Source organism: Peromyscus californicus, unplaced genomic scaffold, assembly GCF_007827085.1.
Source record: "Peromyscus californicus insignis strain IS unplaced genomic scaffold, ASM782708v3 Scaffold_4__1_contigs__length_199733344, whole genome shotgun sequence".
Taxonomy (NCBI): domain Eukaryota; kingdom Metazoa; phylum Chordata; class Mammalia; order Rodentia; family Cricetidae; genus Peromyscus; species Peromyscus californicus.
In genome coordinates this window covers 183022801-183033370 of record NW_026294562.1, presented here as the reverse complement: position 1 = coordinate 183033370, position 10570 = coordinate 183022801, and the positions used below count along the sequence as shown (strand labels likewise).

The 10570-nt window shown below is 40.0% G+C and overlaps 1 pseudogene; it reads right to left on the bottom strand.

Annotated features, from left to right (window-relative positions):
• Nucleotides 1–9410: 9410 nt before the first annotated feature.
• Nucleotides 9411–10367, bottom strand: LOC128094053 (vomeronasal type-1 receptor 4-like; annotated as a pseudogene).
• Between the last annotated feature and the right edge of the window lie 203 nt (nt 10368–10570).

The following is a 10570-nucleotide window of genomic DNA, read 5'->3' as shown; positions in this document are numbered from 1 at the left end:
GACCAGGAGGAACACTGCTGTCTTCAAAACACTTCTCAATTTCTGAGCATTAGAATGATTTATGTCTTACTTCTTCTATGAAGGGAGACACTATGGTATCACAGTATAGGAGCTTGTCCTGGAGAACACTGCATAGACAACTCAGACTATTATTTTGTACGCCATGTACTTTCCCTCACCTCATGATGCAAGTGTATTAGTGATACAACTGTATCATTCTTGGTCCACACGCCACCCATTGTCACACATTATGGCATATAAACATATGAACAGTGAACATGGGAACACATTATTTTGTCTTTCAAATGCAACATCTTCCCTCAATGATAAAATGTCTTAAGAAATACAAATTGGAGGTTGGAGAGATGGCTCTTCACATGACTCTTGTTCTAATCCAGCACTCACATGGTCGTTCACATCACCTGTCACATCAGTTGCCCAAGTTGAACGCCCTCTCATGGTTTTTGTGGCACTGCACAAATGTGGTGCCAGACATACAGGCAGTTAAAACACTAGATGCATAAAGTAAAATTACTGTATCTTTAAAATGACAAGAATTTAAACTTGTAATTCACAAAATCATGTAGGTAAAGTAAGTGGCCAAAAAAGAACCTATCAGCTTTTGTAAAAATTTTATATAAATCATCAAAGTGATAGAATTCAAAATATTTTTAAAAAGTAACCAGTTTTCTGATCACAAATATGAACCTCAATTTATACATATACATATACATATCCTTATGTACATAAGCAACCACAAAAGTTCTATGAGGTAACTCCTTCGGCAGATAAACATCTTATGTGAAGTGACTGCATACAGGACTAACTCAAAAAAATAAGTAGCCCTCCTATATACAAATGATAACTGGGTTGAGAAAGAAATCAAAAAAACAATACCCTTCAAAATAGCCACAAAGAATATAAAATATCTTGGTGTAACTCTAAACAAGCAAGTGAAAGACCTATTGGACAAGAACATCAAGTGTTTGAAGAAGAATATTGAAGAAGATATCAGAAGGTGGAAATATCTAACATGCTCATATATTTGTAAAATTAACATAGTAAAAATGTCCATCCTACCAAAAGCAATGTAAAGATTCAATGCAATCTCCATTAAAATCCAAACACAATCCTTTACAGACCTCGAAAGAACAATACTCAACTACATATGAAAAATAAAAAAACTCAGATAGCTAAAAGAATCATGTACAAAAGAACTTCTAGAGGTATCACCATCCCAGATTTCAAGCTGTGCTAATAAACAATAGTAATAAAGCCCACATGTTATTGACATAAAAAAAGAAAAGTTGATCAATGGAATCAAAGACCCATGCATAAAACAATACATGTATGGACACCTGATTTTTGACAAGGAAGCAAAAATTATACAATGGAAAATAGGAAGTATCTTCAAAAAATGGGGCTGATCTAACTGAATATCATCTGCATGTAGAAGATTACACATAGATCCATATCCATCACCATGTACAAAACTCAAGTCCACGTGGATCAAAGAACTCAACATAAATCCAGCTACACTGCACCTGATAGAAGAGAAAGTGGGGAACAGCCTTGAACAATTGGCACAGGAGACCATTTCCTGAATAGAACACCAATAGTGCAGACACTAAGATCAACAACTAATAAATGGGACCCCATGAAACTGAAAAGCTTCTGTGAGGCAAAGGACACTGTCAATAGGACAAAACATCAGCCTTCAGAATGGGAAAGATCATCTCCAATGACACATCTCACAGAGGGCTGATTTCCAAAATATAAAAAGAACTCAATTTACACATACATATGGAAAAATCACCAGGTACCAAAGTATTACATTTATTCGTAATTTTGTGTATCTTCCCTCTTTTAATGAGGAAGCAGAAACTGGAGAGAAACTAAGCCATCATCAGCTTCCCTCAGCCACACTCAAAATGTGGTGATACACGATCACAGTTAAACCATTTGCCCAGACAAATTCTTTGGAAACTCCTGTCTTTGAATCATGTCTTTGAAAGCTCTTATTTAATCTGCAGCTTACTTCATATATTGTTTTCCAGAGGAACAGTCAGTCTCCATCCATCAGTTAAAATTAACCATCCCATATATGGATGCCAATTCAATGTTACTTTCAATTGAGTGTTAAGCTGTGAAACAGACTTTTCCTTGGGATGAAGAAATCATTGACATCATTAGGTAAAAAAGAGACAAACTATCCTAACCATTAATGTTGACTTCAAAAAGTTGCAATAAGGAGAAGAGAATGTTAAGCAGACATCTACAGGTGCAATAATCCCACCTGTCCAGGCACAGCAAGGATAGAGGTGCTCACAGAGATGAAGACTACCTCCTAAAAACTTACTGAAGAAATAAAGCTCTTACTTATTCTCCATTTTAAGACCTTCTCTTCCCTGAGACAGGTACAAGGAAAAACTTACCTCTCCAATATTTTCCATGGAACATAGTGCATGTGCCTGAATGAACACAGATTACCAGTGCTCATAAAAGGACTGTTTATTAGACTAACTTCCCTCAGAGAGTGCATTATCTTGTCACGTGTGGTGTCAATGACAGTGTTTGCATGGAGACTTTGGGATACCTTTAATGAAGGAAAAAAAAAACCATTGGTCCTCAGGACAAATCACAATTTTTACCTTGTTAATGATAATGTTTTTTACTTTGTTGGATGTTAAGGAATAGCTGTCAGAAGTTAGAAAAAGTTTCCCATGTATCCTTTGGGAGCATCTAAGTTTTCAAATTGTGCTGTCATCAGGGGTGCAGAGGAGCACTTCAGCGTAGGTGAATGGATTTGTTTAGTGTATTTCCAAGGGGGCTTATTGTACAGTAGTTACACACTTTCAAAATCATACTGGCATGAAATCCTTGAGGAAGACCATCAACATGTCATCAGGAGTCTGGTATTTTTCCATCTGTGAACCAAGTATTGGGAAAGAGCCATGAACTCGAGGTAAGCCAGAACAGAGATGAGTCACACAGTGGCAGACAGGCCCATGGTGGGGAGTGGGGCTTGAAGAAATACTGAAGAATAAAAACCATTGTGGCGTTCATGCTTAGATCAGAGAATGAGGGAAGGGTAATTCAGAGCAGCATGGCTGTGTTCTGTATGAGCCTTGCTAGGGTGTTGGAATATGGGAAGAAAAATTACAATAGTTCATCAAAGTGAATTTTTTTTTAAAAAAAAATCTCTACTTCAATACGGCTTCAGGTGATCCCATCTTTTAGGAATGGTTCTTCCTCTTGGGGCATAATCTCCTGGCCAGGTGATTGGCCCATGTGATGTGAAGGTTGAATCTCCATTTAGGCCAGACATTCTGCTGTGTTGGATACAATGAATTTTTCTTTAATTAACTTCTATGTCACTCTAATATTTTGTACAACAATTATCCCTGGTCAATATTCCAGGAATTATGAAACATCTAACTAGACCAAAGATAAAAAGTAAAAGACAATGACTTGTGTGGGGGTCCTCTCCCTCTGGGCCTGTTGGCCAACAGATCAAGAGGGGAAAGGAGCAGATGGGGAAACAGAAATCTTTGGTGACCCATGAGCAGGAATGCAGATAGCTCTTTAGGATACAGATTTCAGTGAATAAGTTCAATTTTATTCCAGAGTATAAGGAATGTAGCAGGGAGCTTAGGAACAAACCCTACTTTGCATTAAGTGGCACGCCCTATCACAAGGCTTAGTATGTGGCAGTAGGGTCCTATAGCAGAGCTCCTAGTACAAGTCTTCTTAGTGGGGATCTGTGCCAAGGACTATGTTAAAGAAGAACCAGGCATTTGGTTTCAGAGGCAGCTTTTGGATTAGGTCAGTTTTCCAGGCCTGGGGACATTCTCCAGATAAAGCTAGGTAGAGAGCAGGAAGTTCTGCTAGAGGGAGGTGGTTCTATTTTGCTCAGCTTGTAGATAAAGGTGCTAGGCTCATGGCAGGCTGTGACCTTGACCAGTCAACTACGATTTCCAACATCTTCCTGGTTTTAGTTATTAATGAAGAGGCATCACTGTAAACCTTGGGGAACCTGTCTCCTGTGTCAGAAGAATCCAGGGTCTGGTAGTTTACCATGACCTGATTGTTGGTAATTTTAGCAATGGTGGTGATCTGTCACCAGACTCAATAAATAAAGCAGGGGGCAAGCATCCAAATAAAACAGTATAATCAGAGGACTGATAGAGGGTGGGAGCCAAGAAAATGAGCAGGAATGGAACCAGCTAATTTGCTCTATGGCTGGAATTTTTAGAGCAGGTCTAGTAGAGTATTTTGAGGGTGTTGTCATTAGTTTTAACAACATCTGATTTTTTAACATAGAAGCCACATTCTTCCCCAAATACCAAGCAACTCTCCCCATGTTCAGCAGTTTTATGTCTAGTGTTCTTCTATAATTACCCCGGCAGGATGGTTCATCTGTCTTTGGAGTGACTGGAAGCTCTCAGTTGTAGATGTCGTTGTCTGATCAAGTCTGTGTCTGAAGTCTCCAGGCAGAGGATGTGTCTGGGTGATGGCAGTTGTTGTAGCCCCAGAAGATCCAAGGGAGATGATAAGTTCTATTCCTACCAGCACAGGAAGAAATATCTCTCCTTTTTTCGTTAACAGCTGTGTTCCTTCTTCCTCCTCAGATAGATATTCCTGTGGAATAACCACAAAAGGGGTACAAAACCCTGTCAGGGGGTGTCTATTCAGGATGTTTTACTGAAAATACATCAAACACATCATAAGACTTTGCCAGCAATTCTATGTTCCTTCCAATACATGTCATCTCTTTATTCAAGTCTTCTTTTGTTGTAATTACTCCCAAACTCCAATAGTGCTGCCCACAGGTTTATGGATTTTGGGTCATGCACTATGGCATGGAGACACTGCCAGGTCTTATCTCACAAAGAAAAGTGACTCTACATCCCCACCATCCAACCACCCACCACCTTCAACATGTGTTGGGACATCCCATCTCCCTTACCTGTCCATGCTGGAATTTTAAGCTGGTTGGTCACTCGAGGGCTTTCTGCTGGTAACAACAGTACCTGTGAGTTGACGATTCTGTAAGACACCCCCATAGATAGTGTTGCCTCTATTGCCCCAGTGGACACATCTTGACAGGCTGTTCAAAATTATAGCAAGCAGGGTCAGGCACTTGGTGAGACAATCCATAAAGACTTCTTCAAACTGATGTTCTTCAGACATCTTGGAGTAGTAACTGGAACAGAGTGAAGTCACACATCTGGGACAGGATCTCCTTCATACATTGATTTTCTTGGAGCCTCCCAGTGACTCTCACTGTTTCAGTGGAAGGTCATAGGTCTGTGACCCATTTTCCTATGTTATCACTCCCCTCCAAAGTCCTGCTGCAATCTCTCAGGGTATCTATAGATTGTCATATGACCGATACATAAATTTCCACTTTAGTGTTTACTGTCTAGTTTACCAAGATCAGAGGCTATGTGAATTACTGTTTGTAGTACCAACCAATCTATGACCTTTACTGTGAGGTTAAAGACTGTGCACTCCCTAGCCAAGTGGAATTTCTTCAGCTATCACAATTCACATCAGTGGAGATCCATAGGGGAAATTTCTTTAAAACGTGAAAATAGAACTACTGTGTGGTCTGAAAACTGACAGCCTAAGTTATATTCTCAGATTTACATTGTACAAGGAGACATTGACCACTCAAGTTGTCCTCTGACATTCACAACATGTGCACATGTGTACCTACAATAATCCATGTCATATAAAATTTCAAATCCCTGTGTCTAAGGGTCTCAGTTCTGTGACAAGACACCATGACCAAGGATCCCAATTAAAGGAAGTGGCTAACTGGACTAATATATTCAGAGTGTTTGGGACCATGATGGTAGAATAGAGGAATGATGGCAGGAAAAGCTGCGAGTTTACATCTTGATACTCAAGAAGTGGGAAGAAAGTGAACTTGGGATGGTGAGAGGCATTTAAAGTTTAAAGAAACTTTATACTTTAACCTTGGCGCCGGTGATAAACCAAAAAGGACACACATCTTAATCCTTTCCAAACCGCAACCACTTGGAAAGCTAGTATTAAAATGGAGGAGACTTATATGGAACACCTTATCCAAAGCACAACAGCATGAAAGTGAGATAGTGAGAGTCCACAAAGATGCTCTGCAGGCAGAGAGAGTGGTTGATGACAAAGGAGGAAAATTAGACTCTAGGAAACCATCACCAGAAGATTCAAGATGGTGGTTGTCAGGCATGCACTGACTTCTAGAAGCTCCAGGGAAAAAACTGGGGACCACTGGTGAACAGATCTCAGAATATGTGCTAGATTGTGTGTGTGTGTGTGTGTGTGTGTGTGTGTGTGTGTGTGTGTGTGTGTGTGTGTAACATTTCAGTAGCAAAGCATATTGGGAAGGTCCCAAAACAGAATTGGATGTCCACAGCATGTCTCAGGGATTGGCATAGTTTGGCACACTCTGTGATTCAAGATCTTAATGGTTGTGCAAAAGAAGAAAATCATTTGAGTTTAAAAGAAAAATAGCTTATTCTTTTGTTACCATTTCTTTTTGGGCATTGAAGCTAGACCAGGGCTAAAGTTAACCCTTCACTTCTTGAAGATCAAGACTACTTGAAGATATTTTCCTCAGGGATCGTTTGGTTTTGCAGGAACCTCTATTTCTTTTAGCCTTTCTTCTACAAGCTGACCCATCTAGGTGAGAATGTGTCAAAGGCTTTTCTGGATCGTGGCTTTACTTGGGATCAAGGAGGGAAAGTCTCCTCTATCTTGCGTGTCATCCTTGTAGACTGGACACTGGTTAGAGTCTACCTAGGAGGGTATCCATGGCCTCCCTGCTTAAGGCGGTAGGTGACTTAACAAGGCTACAGAATATTTTATGAGATGCTCCATGTTCCTCCAGGAGTTGGTTGACCTTGGAGGATCACCCCTCTTAACCCTTCTGTCCACAGCAGTATAGGCTTGCCAGTATCCTTATTGAGAACCCAGGAGAGCACTTATATCAGTTTGGTATTTGTTAAATTATTGTTATTTTACATTTATGAATGTTTGCTTGAGTGTATGACTGTGCACCACATGCATGCCTGGTACTGTGAGTGACCTAAAGAAGACATTGAATCTCTGGAACTGGAACCACAGATGGCTGTGAGCCATCACATAGGTCCTCTGAACTGAACCTTGGTCTTCTGTAAGAAAAACAACTCTCTTAACTGCTCAACCATATCTCCAGCCAAGTCTGGTATTGTTCTCTCTTACATAATATTTGTATAGAGCTGAGGTAGAAGATAACACTTTTTAATAAACACTGACTGGATGGCCATATTGTTCCTTTAAAGCAGAACTTGAAAAACTTTCCCAGGGTGGATCATTACTTTCAGAGAACTCCAATGACTTCAGAGTGTTGAATTTTGAGCTTAGAAAGTCAGGATCACAGTTACCATATCTACATCTCATCTTTGACATTCAATTCACGCCATACTTAGGCTTGGTAAGGATTTCCAGTTTTCTAACTGATGCTGGGGAAATAATCTGCCATCTTAATCTTTATACACAAATCCATCTTTGCTAAAAAATAGCCTTTCTTACACCTTTCCATCGTTATCTTTTTCTTATGTCCAGTTTCCTTTTCATTAAATCTCCTTCCTTCACATGATGAAACATGATAAAATTATCAAGTTAAATAAAAAAAGAAAGTTTAATCCAAAACAACATGCATAGCATAATGAAATAAATTAACATTACTAGAATGAATAAAGTAAAATTGCAAAGCTTTAGATGTTCCCAGCAGACCTGTATGACAACAATGTCAGGCAGCAATATTTTCTGCCTTGTATAGTCCAGGAAATATTCTCACATAGGCATAGGAACTCATGATGGATCCTGCACAGAAGACGTGAGTTGAGTCCAGATGACAGGCTGGACACAAATCACATGAGAATCACTAAGATTTCTTATGCTTCAAAAAAGAAGATTTACACACACACACACACACACACACACACACACACACACACACACACACACACACACACACGGAGGGAGAAGGGAGGGAGAGAGAGAGAGAGAGAGAGAGAGAGAGAGAGAGAGAGAGAGAGCGCTATCCATAATCCTTATGTATCCAACAGAAGAATTGACACCATACAGTGCATATTATCACCAGGGTTTAGATTTTAGGGTGGAGATGTCTCTTTTTTGTCTGTTCATGGTCGCTGCTGCTGAGAGAATCCTATAGCAGTGTATAGTATATTGGAGGTGAGATAGATTTATCAATCATTCTTTTTTTAATTATTTGCAGTTTATTTTATTTCAGGTTTGACATTCTCACTGTATTTTTTCTTTGTTTTCTTGTTTTTTAAATAAATTTTTATTCATTTTTATACCAATCACAGATCCCACTTTTCCCTCCTCCCAGCCCTCCAGCCTTCCCTCACCCACGCACCACCCATTCCCTCTTACAAAAAGGTAAGGCCTCCCATGGGGAGTCAGCAGAGCTAGGTCCATTTAGTAGGGGCAGGTCAAAGCCCCTCCCCCTGCCTCAAGGCTCTATTACATCATTCTTAAATATACAGTGAATATATTGCTCTAACTAGAAGAAAGTTGGTCTAACTAGAAAATGGTTATTCTGTGGGTCACCCTCAATTCCCAAAAGACTCACCAATAATTCAAAACTGTAACATTAAGAAGGGTAAAGCGTGCTGAAATCAGATCACAGAATACACTATCAGGAGAGAATAATCAGAGGAAGATGAAGTCCTATAAGACTTCATAGGAAACAAGGCTCTTCATTTTGACTTTCAGTGATGAAGTGTAAAAACTCATGTCATAAATCCCAGAAACGAAGTTTCCATGTCTTTATTGATATTTATCCCCACAGGAACATTTCCTTAGGGAAAATTAAAGAAGGTTTACCTGGATGTGTGAGAAGCAAGCTTTCAATGCACAATAGTTTCCCTATTTAACATGGTGGCATTTCAGATAAATACATGGGAAACAAAGACTCAAAAGACTAGGAGGACACATATTTATTGTTCAGGTACCTTATATGTGTCCAGGATAAGCACAAATCTCTGTTTTCAACTTTAAAATTTACATCTGTCCATTGACAACAATATGCCAATACATAAGGTTATTAGCTTTGTTTATCTGAGATAACATTTGTATAAACTCTTCACATGACAAGCTAGATATGTGGAACTGCGGCTCTGTATCAGAGGTTGTCCAGTATCTCACTCCATAGCTCTGGGATATACCATTAATTACACTGCATTTCTCCTGGATTAACTTTCCCAGTGCTGGGATGCCTGTAGTGAGTCACAATATCCCTTTTGTAAAGACAGACTTTTCAAACCATTATTTACTATAGAGTGTTTATAACTGTTGGTAAAGCTGTTTTCTGTGTTTGGCCTTTTGACTGGTTTTCAGCAGTTGAAGAGCACACAGCAAGGATCCTTAGGATTCCTAAAGATCAACAGGATGGGAGAAAGTGTGGGGAAGCCTGCAGTCAAAGCTTCACCTACGTGCCTCAACAAGAGACCCCAGTCTGTTAAAACAGTGTGAAAGATGATACAAATAAAATTTAGGAGGTACAGGGCAACAAATGTGACCACCACTATCAGGACAGTTTGGGCTGCTCTGGACTCATCATGGCCTCTGTGGTTCTGAGTGGGAGTGATGATGTGCTGTGTTCTCTGGTGATGTCTATGGAGTAGAAGCACCATGGAGACACTGGTCCAGACCATGATGCTGATGAATGTGGCATCATGGGCCAAATGCAAGAAGACAATGCCTACACTGAATCCAGATGTGGAACAGAGAAACATGCTTTGATTGTTAGTGTCATTGCCTGTGTTCTGTGGACCAGTGACTTTGATTGGAATGTAGACATTATTTAAGATACTGAAAAACCAACAACTGTAACAAGAATAACTCAGGACATCAGGGGTTCTTCCTAGGAGCATCAGTCTACCCCAGTGACCAAGAACAAGAGTAACAAACTGATGGATGCTCAGGACACAGGTGGAGCACATGTTTGTGCTTCAAGCCACCAGGCTAATGAAGAACACAATTTTGCATCGCAGGTTACTTGGAGGACTCCTGGGAACAAAAACCATAATGTTGCTTAGAAATGCAGTGATGAGGAGAAGGAAGGCATTGGTCACAGCCAAGTTGGTGACAATGACCTGTGTGGGCCTCTGTCGAGAGCCAGTACAAATGGGAGAGATATTGTGGACAAACAGAAGAATGTTGGCCACAGTCCCAATCCCCACTTGGAAAAGCACAAACATCTGGAGAGTCAATTCCTCAGTGGTTTTTAGAGCTTTACTCTGAGAGGACATGGAGAGGATGTCTGTGCAGACCGGAGTGATGACCAGGAGGAACACTGCTGCCTTCAAAACACTTCTCAATGGTCTGAGCTTAAAGAATGATTTGAGTGTTTAATTCTTCTATGAAGGAAGACACTATGGTATCACAGTTCAGAATCTTGTCCTGGAGAACACTGCATAGACAACTCTGACTATTATTTTGTACTTCATGTACTTTCCCTCACCTCATGATGGAAAGTTATTAGTGATACAGC